The following is a 13,584-nucleotide window of genomic DNA, read 5'->3' on the forward strand; positions in this document are numbered from 1 at the left end:
ATTTAATAAAAGGAATTGGTTACGTGGATGATGAAACAGCTGAGAAGTCAATATGGGATGTTCAGGTATCCCAGCTACAGCAGCAGCAGCACACGGCACTACCACCCGAAGGCTGGAGAGAAAGGGTAGAAAATGATATGATTAGAGCCCATGGGTTTGAATCAGCTCGTAGCAGCAAGAACCACAACGGTCTGCCTGATGTAAGTGGAAGCCATGAAGAATACATGATTGCAGACAGAGAAGGCAAAGACAGAAAAGCAGGGAAAATGCCCTGCATTCCTCTTCTGCCCTCCAGATTTATGCCAGTACTTGTCAGTGACTGTCCCCACTTAACGACAGGCTGTAGGGGGCTAGGAAACAGCTTGTAAGCACCAGGCACCCTACTATGCTGAGCAGAGAGGACAAAGAGTAAAGAAGAGATCTGAGAATGAGTAACCCAGACTAACCAGACTGTTCGGAGACATCTCAGATGTCAGATACCTACCTGCTTTATAGCTTACTTGCAGTTGAGCTCTGCACATTCCGTATCAGAATTCCTATTATCTCTTGCTGTAACTCCCCATTGCCAGCTTCTTGCCTCAGTGCATACTGGAATCACTTGGAGACGATTTGAAAAAGTACACATTTCTGGACTTCTCCCCAGATACCAAATAAAAATCTTTGGAGATAAAGTAGAAAAATCTAAATTTTACACACATCAACTTGATTCTGATATAGATGGTCTTTGGAGTCATTTTTTAAGCTTATTTATTTAATCTCTATATCTAACATGGGGCAGAAACTCACAACCCCAAGGTCAAGAGTCACATGCTCTCCCAACTGAGACAGCCAGGCACTGTGGCCTCATTTTTAAAGTAATGCTGGGGTGCTGGGTGGCCCAGACAGTTAAGCATCCAACTTCGGCTCAAGTCATGATCTCACAGCTTATGGATTCAAGCCCTGCGTCAGGCTGTCTGGTGTCAATGTGGAGGCCACTTCAGATCTTCTGTCCTCACCTCTCTCTGCCCCTCTCCCACTCATGTTCTGTCTCTCTCTCTCTCAAACATAAATAAATAAACATTTTTAAAATTTAAAGTCATGCATGGGACTACTTTAATTCCAAACTTCTAGATCTCTAAAGTTTGCTTTCATCCTGATATAATGAAACCTACAGTACCACGCAGGACTGTAGAATGAGGGTAATCTCCAAACACATTTATGTAATATATAAAAATATATTGAACTTTATATTTACATTATCACTAAACTCAGTATGATAGGTTAACTTCACTGTCATTCTTATAACCAGATAATGTCTGTGAATATACTGTTTTTCTGGTTGAAAGTGAACTAAGCTTGTCATTAAAAAGAAAACTTTCTCATGATATGATTTTAGTTAATAATGGGATTGACCATTCTATTTTATTTTATTTAAATAAATGTTTATTTATTTTTGAGAAGGGAGTACAAGTTGGGGGGGGCAGAAAGAGGGGAGCAGAGAATCTGAAGCAGGCTTCACGCGACTGCAAAAAGGCCAACACGGGGCTCGAACCCATGAACTGTAAGATCATGACCTGAGCTGGTCAGAAGCTCAGATGACTGAGCCTCCCAGATGCCCTGGGATTGGCCATTTTAGACTTTAGCCATAACTGCATATATTTCACATAGTTTCTTTTTTTAAACCATTTTTTAATGTTTTATTTATTTTTGATACAGAGAGAGACAGAGCATGAGAGGGGGAGGGGCAGAGAGAGAAGGAGACACAGAACCGGAAACAGGCTCCAGGCTCTGAGCTAGCTGTCAGCACAGAGCCTGACGCGGGGCTCGAACCCACAAACGTGAGATCTGACCTGAGCCGAAGCCGGAGGCTTAACCAACTGAGCCACCCAGGCGCCCCTCACATAGTTTAAAAGGCACTAAATATCAGAACCATGTATCTCTAGAAGACAGGATTCATTTCTTGCAGATTTGGTTCCTCTCATAACTTACCAATATCTTGTCTATTACTTTGTTTCTTACTGTAGACCCTGCTGCAACCTGGCGGGTACCTCAAGAACCACACAGTACGGGGGAAAGAGAGAGCTGAGGAAGTGGGGCTCTGAACAAAGATCTAGCTTGGACATGTGCATATTTTTCTTTAATGTTTTACATATTAGGTTTGATATACAATTTTATGTGAAAAAAAGCTTTCACTTACTCATTTTTGAAAACCCTGGATTCTGGCAATGCTTCACATAGAATAAACAAATAAAAGTTTCCATAATTGCAGAATCTTCTATGTTTGATGTTTCTGGGAAGTAGGCTCTTGATAGAGGTGTGATTTTGCATATTGGGGACATAAGTCTGAACAAACTTATTAGTCTGCATTTTATCTATAGGATTTATTGATGATGATGGTATGACACTATCTGACAGCTGTCAGAACAATGCATGCATAAACCAGAGGAAGAGACACAGGGTCAACAAACATCATGTGGTCAGGAAAGATTGGGGTTACCTAGCTTAAATACTAATGAATTATTTTAATTTTAGAAACCTCTTTTTGCTCTGACATGACTATTTTTTTTACATGACTATCTTTAAAAGAGACTTTCCTCTGAAATCTTAGGTGGGTAGATTTGCCATCAGGAAATAATTTTGGGGGGGCACCTGGGTGGCTCAGTTGATTAAGCATCTGACTCTTGATTTGGGCTCAGAATGTGATTTCACAGTTCATGAGTTTGAGCTCTGCTTTGGGCTCAGTGCTCAGTGCTTAGGATTCTGTCTCTGTCTTTCTGACCCTCTCCTGCTTGCTCTCTCTCTCTCTCTCAACATGAATAAAAATAAACTTAAAAAAAAGAAAATTTTTTATCTTTGAAATACTGGCTTATTCCTTTAGTGAAATTAGGCAATGTGACTCTATTGTATCTTTTTCTACCTTCACAGATGTAATGCAACTTTTAAAAATTGCTTAACTATTTTTTTGCCTCCAGCAAGACACATTTCATAGTCATATTGAGTTCCACTCAAAATGTGGTTAAAGCCAGCTGGTAGTGTTAGTAACTGAAAACAGTGAGGGGTAAGCATGTTATGTAGTTAAAGACAGTGAGGGACAAGCATATTCTCATGTGTACAGTATTCATATGACTTAGAAGCATGGGTTCACTTGGTGAGATATTATGAGCCATAAAATGATACTTACAAAGTTAATGTGATATCATGAAATGATGTAATCATTAGTGGAAATGGAAGACATAATTACATCTAATGTAATGATGATATACTTAAAAATATATGCACAATATCTTTTGATACAATTTTACTTAGCAAACAGGCATGCAAAGATAAATATAGAAGATAACCACTGTATTCTTTATAATAGCATAAAGTTAGAAATAACAAATCTTCATCAGTAGGGATCACATAAAGTATGGTACATCCATGCAATGGAATACTATATAGTCATTTTTAAAATAGAACAGATACACATATCTGGACTCTGAAAGATGGTTAGATGTATTGTTATGAAAAAAAGCCAATTATTGAACAGAATATATAGTATAAGCCATTTGGTAAAAACATCAAGTCAGCATATATAATGGATAATATATTAGCTACCATGTATCAACTTATAACGTAATATATAATACATATATAAACTTGATATGTATAAGAGTAATATTATCAAAGTTTTCTAGTAATTATTTTTATGACTATTATAGGTTGGGATTATAGAAGTGTTAGTTTCTCCTTTATTCATTTCTGCATGTAAATTATTTATAGTAAGTATGCCAGTTTATAAAACATTATAGTATAATGCACACAATTTATGATACAACATACATAAAACTTCAGGATTGAAGAAAAGACTGAAGGAAATACACTAATATGATTACCATGGTTGTTTCTAGTTGATAGAACCATGAAAGATTTAAAAAAAATGTTTGTGCTATAATAATTCCATGTTTAAAAACCTCTTATTCCATGTGTTAATGCCATGCTTTTGTGAAAAAAAAAAGAGGAAGAGAAAGAAGGTAGGGAGTCAGAAAAGGAGTTGTCAAGGATTGGATTAGGTCATTTAAACACCTAAACATCTTCTAGCTTCAATTTACTCTTTAGTCAGTGATAATGTTGCATTTTCAGAATGCCCAAAGTGCAATTTTGTCAATCAGGTTTCTTAAGAAGGCCAAATTATGGGAGAAATAGCATGAGATAAATATATAAATTGCTTTTGCTGGAGGCTTCCACCAAATGTGTCTTACATTTGTATTAATCATACAAACTGCTGGCACTGGAATCCCTCACAGCAGAGAACATCACTCCTGGAGCATTGCTTCTCCCTTGTATGTAAGGAAGCATTAATGCATATGATTACAAGCTAGAGTCAATTTTCTTTTCTTTTTAAATTTTTTTTTTTATTTTAGAGAGAGTGTGAGCAGAGGAGAAAGAGAGAGAGAGAGAATCTTAAGCAGCCTCCACAATCACCATGGAACCTGACATGGGACTTGATTCCACAGCCCTGGATTATGACCTGAGCCAAAATTAAGAGTTGGATTCTTAACCAAGTGAAACACCCAGGCGCCCCTGGAGTCTATTTTAAACAAATAGTGGCTTTGGCAAATTTCTAGAGCTTTAGAGTCTTGAGGCAGTAAGTCCCTCAACCCTGTGATGTCAGCTTATTTCTCAGAAGAGCTCCTAGCTGAGTTTTTCCCAGAAATTTGACCATGTGAGGCAAAGATGTAGACACCAGCTCTTCACCTCGAGTATGCCTTTTCTGGTAAGCTCTCTTGCAGGGAATTTTAATATGCCAAGAAAACTTCTGCAGCAGACTTCAGTTGCCTTAGACTTTGAATTCTGTAGATCAAGTGCATAAATGGTACCACCCCTAGGGGACTCCTACCAGGATCCGTTTTCCCAGAACCTATAATTCGAGTCGATTTTCCACCTTTCTTTCTGTCTCTCTCCTCCTTGTCCTCCTCTTTCTTGATTGTCCACCTTTCTAACAAGAGAGGGATAGAGAAGAGGGATCAACAATTGGCAAACAGACCAAAATCCACAAGTTACCAACAAAGACCACAGCAGGTGGGATTTGCCACAAAACCAGAAAGACAACCAGATTTATAGTGTTTGAGTCACCAAATAGCAGTTTCATATTGCAAGGAGCTTGCTGATGATGGAAAACCATCTCATCGATGGAAAATCATCAAACGGCTTCACTCCTTTGCTGCTGTATTTTTAATTGGCAGGCCCTAAGGCTTTGTGGCACGAGTTGCTGAATACATAAATAAGGTCTCTTTATGTCATAAAACATTTTCAAATGCCAAAATCAGGAAATGAGAGTTGATTCAAATGCCGCAGAGACAAAAATATGTTTTTTCCCGGGACAAAGGAAAATGAATGATTTAAGTTTGTGGCAAAATTTAGTTTCATGGCACACACATATACCACACACACACACACACACACACACACACACACAAATAATCTTTTTAAAAAATTCTATTCAGCACTTGGGTACAAGGACATAGTGTACCCAGGAAGTTCAAAAGTCTATTATCATTATTAATACCCTTGTTTTTCTCACCAGCTCATTGCCAAATTCAACAAGGAATTAAGCACAAGCTACAGCAGCAAAAGGGCCAGGAGCATGAGTATCCCAGATAGAAAAGGACGGTCAGCTTTTCCGTTTCCTATAGGTCAGTTTCCTTCACTTTCAAGAATGGCTTCTTGGAGGTTACCACAGTGTGTCATAATGACAACGGTCTCATTTCACCAGGTCAAAGAGTTACCTTCACTATGTTGGAAACAAACACTCCTCAGACAGTAGTTACCTGTTCAGCAGTCAAAATAAAAAAGGGATCCTGAGTGATGCTACTATCTCAGTGGCTGTGTTTTCTCTCTGGAAATGCAGCCTCCATCTGGGGTCAGGTGTGGTTTGAGGTTGCTTTCTTAGGGGGGGGGGGTGCACAGAGTTCCCCTATCTTTGCAGACAGTTCTCAGTCAGTTCTCAGACAGGAGACTAAAGCAGGGATGCTTCAGTCCCCAAGGTATGCAGTTTTCAGCTGAAGTGGCCAAAGGAATGTCCCAACCAGGCATTTCTACCAGTGAGGCAAGCTAAGGGATTCTTTCTACTTTCTGGAACGTCACTGAGCTGTGGAAGGAAGAAATGAATATGGTTTCCTTTTTATTTTCTTCTTTTTTTTTTTTTTTTTTAAAGCTGAAACAGGAGCAGGATTGTAGCTGTCACAAGCTGACTAAATATTTTTTTACAAACCAAACCCTTTAAAATCCTTGGAACACTCGTGAGAACTAATGTTTATGTTGGGGCCTTTACATTAACCGAGGTGTGGGTGTGTGTGGCGGGCAAGTTACATGTGCACAGTGCCAGCCGCTGCCGGAGCTCCACATCTGAGGAAGGTGAGGAGAGAAAATCATTCTATCCACCATCTGGAATAACTTGACACTGCAGAGAAGTAGACTTCAGCTCAACAGTCTGAGAATGGACGAATCAGAATGAGGTTTGCAGCAAGCCCGAGAATGCCCTTGACATTCAAACCACACACCCTAGCCTCCCTGACTACCAGACTCGTAATTCTACTCTGTCTCTGCCTGGGGAAGTTTTGTGCAGTGTCAGAATTCAGCCAGTAGGCCTCAAAACCCTGTGAGGAATCTATTTCTTAAAGATAAGTCTAAGACCTAGTTGCAGAAGGTTGATTTCAATCTTCTCCTTTAACAGAAGCCACAGAATTAAAAATATATGAAAAATGGAGACTGTGTGGCTTGAAAAATTCACTTTAATCAGATTTATACCAGGGTGACTTAGCATTTATCCAGTAATTGGTTTTCAAGTTGAAACTTTTTTTTAAATGAATCTATGGCTCAGTTCACTGGAATGTTCACCAGCTACTCTTTTGCACTTATAAAAGATTAGCCTTTAATAGGGTTGCTGAGCCAGTTTACATGTGAGTTGACCTTGAGGAATCTGAGTGTGAGGGTAAAGGTCATTACCATAACTTAGAAAAAAGACAAAAGGGTTTTCTTCCTATGTTAATCAGTAGGGCCATCTTCCATGTGGGAAATATCATTGGCGACTATTGTCAAAGTAAAATTTTTAAAAGGTGAAAAATGGCTCTTAATACAAACATTTAAGTGAGCACATGTTGAGTATTTAACTACCTTGTTAACCGGGGCACCATCAAGATGGTAAAACTGGTTTATAGGAGAGTTCAAGAGACTGAATATATATGGTTTATGAAAGCAAGATTGCTAAATTAGGTGTTGTGGTTTTTTAAATTAGATTTGTTTAAAAAGGCATAGGAATGCAAACTAGTACAGCCACTTTGAAAGACAGTTTGGCAGTTTCTCACAAGGCAAAATGTACCCTTGTGATTCAGCAATCACAAACGAGTTGAAAATTCATGTCCACACAAAAACCTACACACAAATAATTATAGCAGCTAGCACCAAAACCTGGAAACAATCAAGCTGTCCCTCAAGAGATGAATGGAAAATTAAACTGCTATACCCATACAATGGAATATTAGCACTAAAAAGAAATGACACAAAAAGACATGGAGGAAACTTTAACGCATTTTACTAAAGGAAAGAAGCCAGACTGAAAAGACTACATACTGTGTGATTATAAACATACATCATTCTGGAAAAGGCAAAACTGTAGAGATGATAAAAATATCAGTGGTTCTTACACACACATGCACCCCCATTTTGTAAAAACCGGAAGTAGATTAGGGAAGAATGCACACCTAAGATATATGGTTCTCTCCAGGAAGAGGAGTAAGACTAGAAATGAGAGATAGAGGATGCAGATTAACTTTTTTCTCTCATAGTTTTGCATTATTTTATTCCTTGGACATATACAAATTAACTTAGTAATTTGGGAGAAAAATGCACTAAATTAATAAAAATAAAAATTACTGTATATTGTTACAGAAAAAAGGAGCAGTGGTTGGCAGGGATTCAGGAGGAGGTGGAAAGGTTGAATAGGGAAGGCAGGAGACCTCTAGGGCAATGAAATCATTCTGCATGATACTTGAATGGTGGGTACATGACACTGTGCATTGTTAAATTCCATACAATGTACAGCACAAAGAACGAGCCACAAGGTAAACTATGGGCTTTAGTTAATGATAATGGATCAATATTGGTTCATCAATTGTTAAGAAATGTTCCATATGAAGCATGATATTATTAATAGGGGAAACAGTGCAAGTTGAGTAAAAGAGAGACAGGATACATTGAACTGTCTGTACTGTTTGTTCAGCTTATCTGTCAACCTAAAACTGCTAAAAAACAAAAACCATTAATTTAAAAAAAGGGCTGAATGCCCTGTAGGATAATAAAACTATGACCTTTGAGGGGCATCTGGGTGGCTCAGTCAGTTAAGTGTGTGACTCTTACTTTTCGCTCAGGTCATGATCTCACAGGTCATGGGTTCGAGTCCCACATCAGTCAGCACAGAGCCTGCTTGAGATTCCTTCTCTCTTTCTCTCTCTTTGTCTCTCAAAAATAAATAAATAAACATTGAAAAATGATAACCTTTGAGATTCTTTTTTCCACCCAACAGAAATTATTAACAGCTCTACTCTAGAAAAATCATTTGCCAGGGGTGCCTGGATGGCTCAGTTGGTTAAGTGTCCTACCTCAGTGCAGTTCATGGTCTCATGGTTCTTGGGTTCGAGCCTGGCATTGGGCTCTGTACTGACAGTTAGTAGCCTGAAGCCTGATTCAGATTCTGTGCCTCCCTCTCTGTGTGTCCCTCCCCTGCTCAAACTCTGTCTCTCTCTCTCTCTCTCTCTCTCAAAAATAAACATTAAAAAATTTTTAAAAAAGAAAAATAATTTGCCACTTATCAATCTTCTACAAGTTTATGTCTAATGTCATAGAGTGTGGGCCCTAAGCAATAATAAATAGTATGTTAAACACAGGTGCATTACAGTACAGAAGAATATAATCTGTGGGTAGGCCTGTTACACAATGATGATGTGACACTCAAAGGACAGATGCACTGTCATCTTTTTGCCATATTTTAAATTTTCAAATATTTTGTTAAAATTATAACATGTCCTATTTGCCAAATAATCTTGCTATACTCTTGGTCGATCTCACAAATAAATTTCCAAACTATGAGCTAGTTACTTGTATTAGCCAGGGCACAATCCAGAGACAGAAACCATACCAATTATTTTAATAAATAATTCATTTAATAAACAGCTTAAATAAGTAAATCACTGACCCATTATTTACTATATAGAGCTACTTATTAAGTGCTGGAGAGCTAGAAACACAAGAAGAGAACATTAAGACGATCATGGAAGTAATAACTTTAGGAAGTGATCATCACAGAGGTAGGAACTTCAGGATGGGGAAGAACAAAGCATAGAGGCTGGAATATTAAAATTCAGAAGCTCAGACAGCAGAGATTGGAGATTTAAGATGCCTCAGAAACTAGAAGGATGGACCCAGAGTTACTGGGAGCCAGATCTCTGAAGTGACCGTATAGTTGGATGGTATGGTATCACTGAGGGGTGCAGAGGAGTCAATTCTGGGAATGTGGGCCACCTGCAGAATGGAGTTAACTGTGGCTACTAGAAGGAACTGCCACGGTCAGGGTGAAGAGGTGTGGCAGGGTGGCATTGATGGGAACAGGAAACACATGGGAAAGAGCAAGGGACCTGTTCCCCAGCACCTCCTATTGGCAGAACCAATGAAGAAGAAAGTTGGCAAAAGAGAATTGTGTTTTGCATCACAAAGCTGGCACTAGAAGGGTGAGTTTGAGGGTGGGACATATGTGTAACAACCAGCACACTGCTCTAACTGGAATGCCTGAAATTAATACATTTTCTGTTGTGAAAAATCATGGCTTTTGGGGTCAGATGGGTGTGGGTTTGAATGTTAATTCAAATGTGTATGCTGCTTTAGGCAAATACTGTATCGTCTTTCTATATGTATTTCTTTTCTTCTTTAAATATTTATTTATTTATTTTTAGAGAGAAAGAGAGAGCCTGGGAGGCACAGAGAGAGAGAGAGAGGGAGAAAGAGAGAATCTCAAACAGGCTCTGCACTGACAGCATAGACCCCGACAGGGGGCTTAATTTCACAAACTGTGAGATCATGACCTGATCCCAAATCAAGAGTCGGTCACTTAACCAATTGAGCCACCTAGGCACCCCCTATATTGCCTTTCATTTCTCTAAGGCTCAGTTTCCTCATATAAAAACAGGGACAAAAATGCCTATCTCACAGAGCTTTTGTGAGGCTTAAATAAGATGAGGTAGATAAATTTGCTAAGGTTCTTAACCTAGTGTGGTGGCAGAGCCAGGATTGAAACTTAGCCAGTGGGACTTAATGTATTAATCACTATATATCCTGGCATTCCAATCTATGTGGAGAACTACCTGATTGGCTAAAACCTAATACAGTTTGGCTGGGTGGAGAGGAAGTGTGTGTACTTACTAAAAGGCAACATAAAAAATCCCTATGGTGATGGCACTGTGTATATCTTGACTGAGTGGTAAGTACAGAAAACTATATAGATGAAACATGGTGTAAGTAAACACACAAACATACATACAAGTACATCTAGGGAAATACAAATAAGATCATTGGATTGTACCAACGCCAATACCCCAATTTGACCTACAGTTTTAGATATTGCAAACACTGGGGCATGTGGGTGGCTCAGTCAGTTAAGTGTCCGACTTCAGCTCCAGTCATGATCTTTGAGTTCATGAGTTCCAGCCCTGCCTCAGGCTCTGTGTTGACAGCTCAGAGCTGGAGCCTGCTTCATATTCTGCATCTTCTCTCTCTCTCTGCCCTCACCCATTTGCATGCATTCTCTCTCTCTCTCTCTCTCTCAAAAATAAATAAAAACATTAAAGAAAAGAAAGAAATTGTAAACACTGGGGCACCTGGGCAAAGTGTACAAGGGACCTCACTGTATCATTTCTTATAACTGCATGTGGATCTATAATAACCTCCACTAAAATTTCAATTAAAAATCATAATTTTGTTTGCTCTTGATGCTGAGACTACCTTCTATGATACCCTTAAATTAATTGCAAGATGAGGGAAAAAAATCAAATAGGGATATTATTCACATCATACTGAACATTTTAAACCATATTTCTAGTGACATAAAAATTAATAGTTTAAGGGTTTGGTGCCAATGGATTGAACTTTATAAACATAGGTAAATGTTACCTTCAAATGATATTTGACTCTATAAAACTTAATAAATCAGATATTCTGAAAAATTTAGAACAATATCCTGAAAGATAAATGCAAAGCTGGAAGTGACACACCCGGCTACCTCATTACTGAAGGTGAGACACCAGAAATGGGCCCTAGATTACCAATAGAGTTCTTTTTGGCCCAAATCATCCAGAGATTTTACCCACATCCTTCCCTTCATTTTGTGTTTGGACATGGCCAGTAAGCTAAGCTTTAATCATCATTCCAAATGTCAAAGTGAAGTGACATTTCAAAGAACTCAGCCAGTTCCATAGATTAAAACAAATACAAAAACAAAAAAATAAAAAACTTCTAAAAAGTTTATATCCAAAAGATCTTGCCAAACAGCTGAAGTAACAAATGAAATCTGGCTGGTTTCCGGCAGAGATTTATCTTCTCTTTCTGTGCACGTTTGTTCCTACACAAGATATAGGGCACTTGTTTGATTTTGTGGTCTTCCTGCTGTGTGACTGTGGTTGAAACAATCAGTTGTTCTGAATCAGTTGCCTAATTTGCTAAGGCTATCTTGTGATTAAAAACATATCTGAACTAATTTCTGTGCCTATACCAGGCTTACCGGCTCAAGAAGTGATTGAGTAATAAAAACACAGGGCAGGTTTTTACAACCAGACAAAAACAGAATTATCCTGAGAACACATTACACATCTCACCATGCCAGATGGTGACGTTGCATCCTTCTTTCCTTTAGGCTTGGAACATCTCTCTCACCGCTGTAACTGTCAGAAGCCAGAGCGGAGAGGAATGGAGATAAATCCTTTTCTTGTTGGCTGCAGATCACTGCCCCATCTTATTTCATAATAAACTGCAAATTTATGATAAGTCATGTTATATTATACCACATAGTTCTACCATTGAGATATAGTCAATCTCTCAGATAAAATTGGCCACCACAAAGGGGGAAAGAAACCTCTTTAACTGGGGTTGTTGAATTAGCTTTTTGTTTGAACCCTAAACAATGGCATATTATTGCACTCTAAACAGAGTGGGTGTCCCACAAATTCTTATTAACTATCTGTGATAAGAAGTGAACTCTCCCAGTTGGAATTTGATGAAGACATATAGCTTAAACAAAACCCAACCCTCTCTGGAAATACATTTCTATTACTGCTTTCATTTTGATTAAAAATCTTCTCTCTGCACATCAAGAGCTATGAATGATATCTCAGAATTTTCCAAGACACCTTACAATTGTCGTAAGAGGTCAAACCACCAAAAAGACAATGGAGTGAATTGAACAGGGGAGGAAATTGCATGCATGTCTGGGCTTCTTCCTCTCAGGCTCCCACAAACTCTACCGAGCAGAAGCTGCCAATGGAGTACAAAGGTCTGTCCTTTGCTACAAATAACTGTGCTACTCTGAGGGCATCAAGGCCTCTAAAAGGCAACAAAGCCAGTGCATTTGTGAGCTGAACTCAGTTATAAAGAATTTCAGATTCCAGAAAGGAAGTTTCTAGTGGACCATGCTAAATCAGGATGAAATCAGAATTAGATTAAGGCCTTTATATAGTGATTTGTGCTGAGAGTGGGAAGAAAGCAAGAATTCATGGTTCCCCTCCTTCTGATTTGGAACTGCAGTTTGGTTCAAGCACATGAATTTCCTTCTACTCCTAGTCAACTGTGTTACCAGGGACAATTGTTAGGATGGGCAGCAAGGAGGCAAAAATTCAGGCATACCCACCACTCCTGGAAAACCAAATATAAGCCTTTTTCCATCAAAAGACAGAATTTTAATTGGGGCGGCTAGGTGGCTCAGTTGGTTATGTGTCCAACTTCAACTCAGGTCATGATCTCATGGTTTGTGAGTTAGAGCCCTGAGTCAGGCTCTCTGCTGTCAGCACATAGCTCACTTCAGATCTTTTGTCTCCCTCTCTCTCTGCTTCATCTCCCCCTCAAAAATAAATAAGCACTACCCCCCAAAACCCCAGAATTTTAATAATCAAATAATTCAGATAAAATTATTTCAAAATAACCTTTCTTCTGCCATTGTGATCATAGCATTCTGGAACATGCCACGATATTAAAGTTGGTGTGGGCAATTGTTGTTTTGGTTATTTATGTAGTCTGCTTACCTTCTGACATCCCTATATTTGCTTATGGTACCATCACTTTCCTATGATCCAGCCTTGGAACTTCAAAGACTCACCTTAAACTCTTCCACTATTTGCCACATGTAATTAACCAACACAGTCAACATATTTTGTTTTTCTCACATCTATTGTATCTGTACCTGCTCATATTCATTCTCACTACCATTCTTTCACACCTAAATATGGACTTGGCCTTTTAGCCTTCTAGTCACTGCCCTAGAAGATGTATCTTCTAACACCTTTTCTATCATTCCTTCCCTCCAAAGCT

The 13,584-nt window shown here is 38.7% G+C and overlaps 1 long non-coding RNA gene across 1 annotated transcript; it reads right to left on the reverse strand.

Annotated features, from left to right (window-relative positions):
* Nucleotides 1-25: 25 nt before the first annotated feature.
* LOC115293624 lies at nt 26-11,964 on the reverse strand. The gene is made up of 4 exons (XR_003909533.1): nt 11,880-11,964; nt 4,859-4,957; nt 485-658; nt 26-112 (listed from the first exon to the last, which is right to left on the reverse strand). It is a non-coding gene; the product is annotated as an uncharacterized LOC115293624 (long non-coding RNA).
* Between the last annotated feature and the right edge of the window lie 1,620 nt (nt 11,965-13,584).

This window comes from Suricata suricatta, chromosome 6 (genome assembly GCF_006229205.1).
Source record: "Suricata suricatta isolate VVHF042 chromosome 6, meerkat_22Aug2017_6uvM2_HiC, whole genome shotgun sequence".
In the NCBI taxonomy this organism is placed as follows: domain Eukaryota; kingdom Metazoa; phylum Chordata; class Mammalia; order Carnivora; family Herpestidae; genus Suricata; species Suricata suricatta.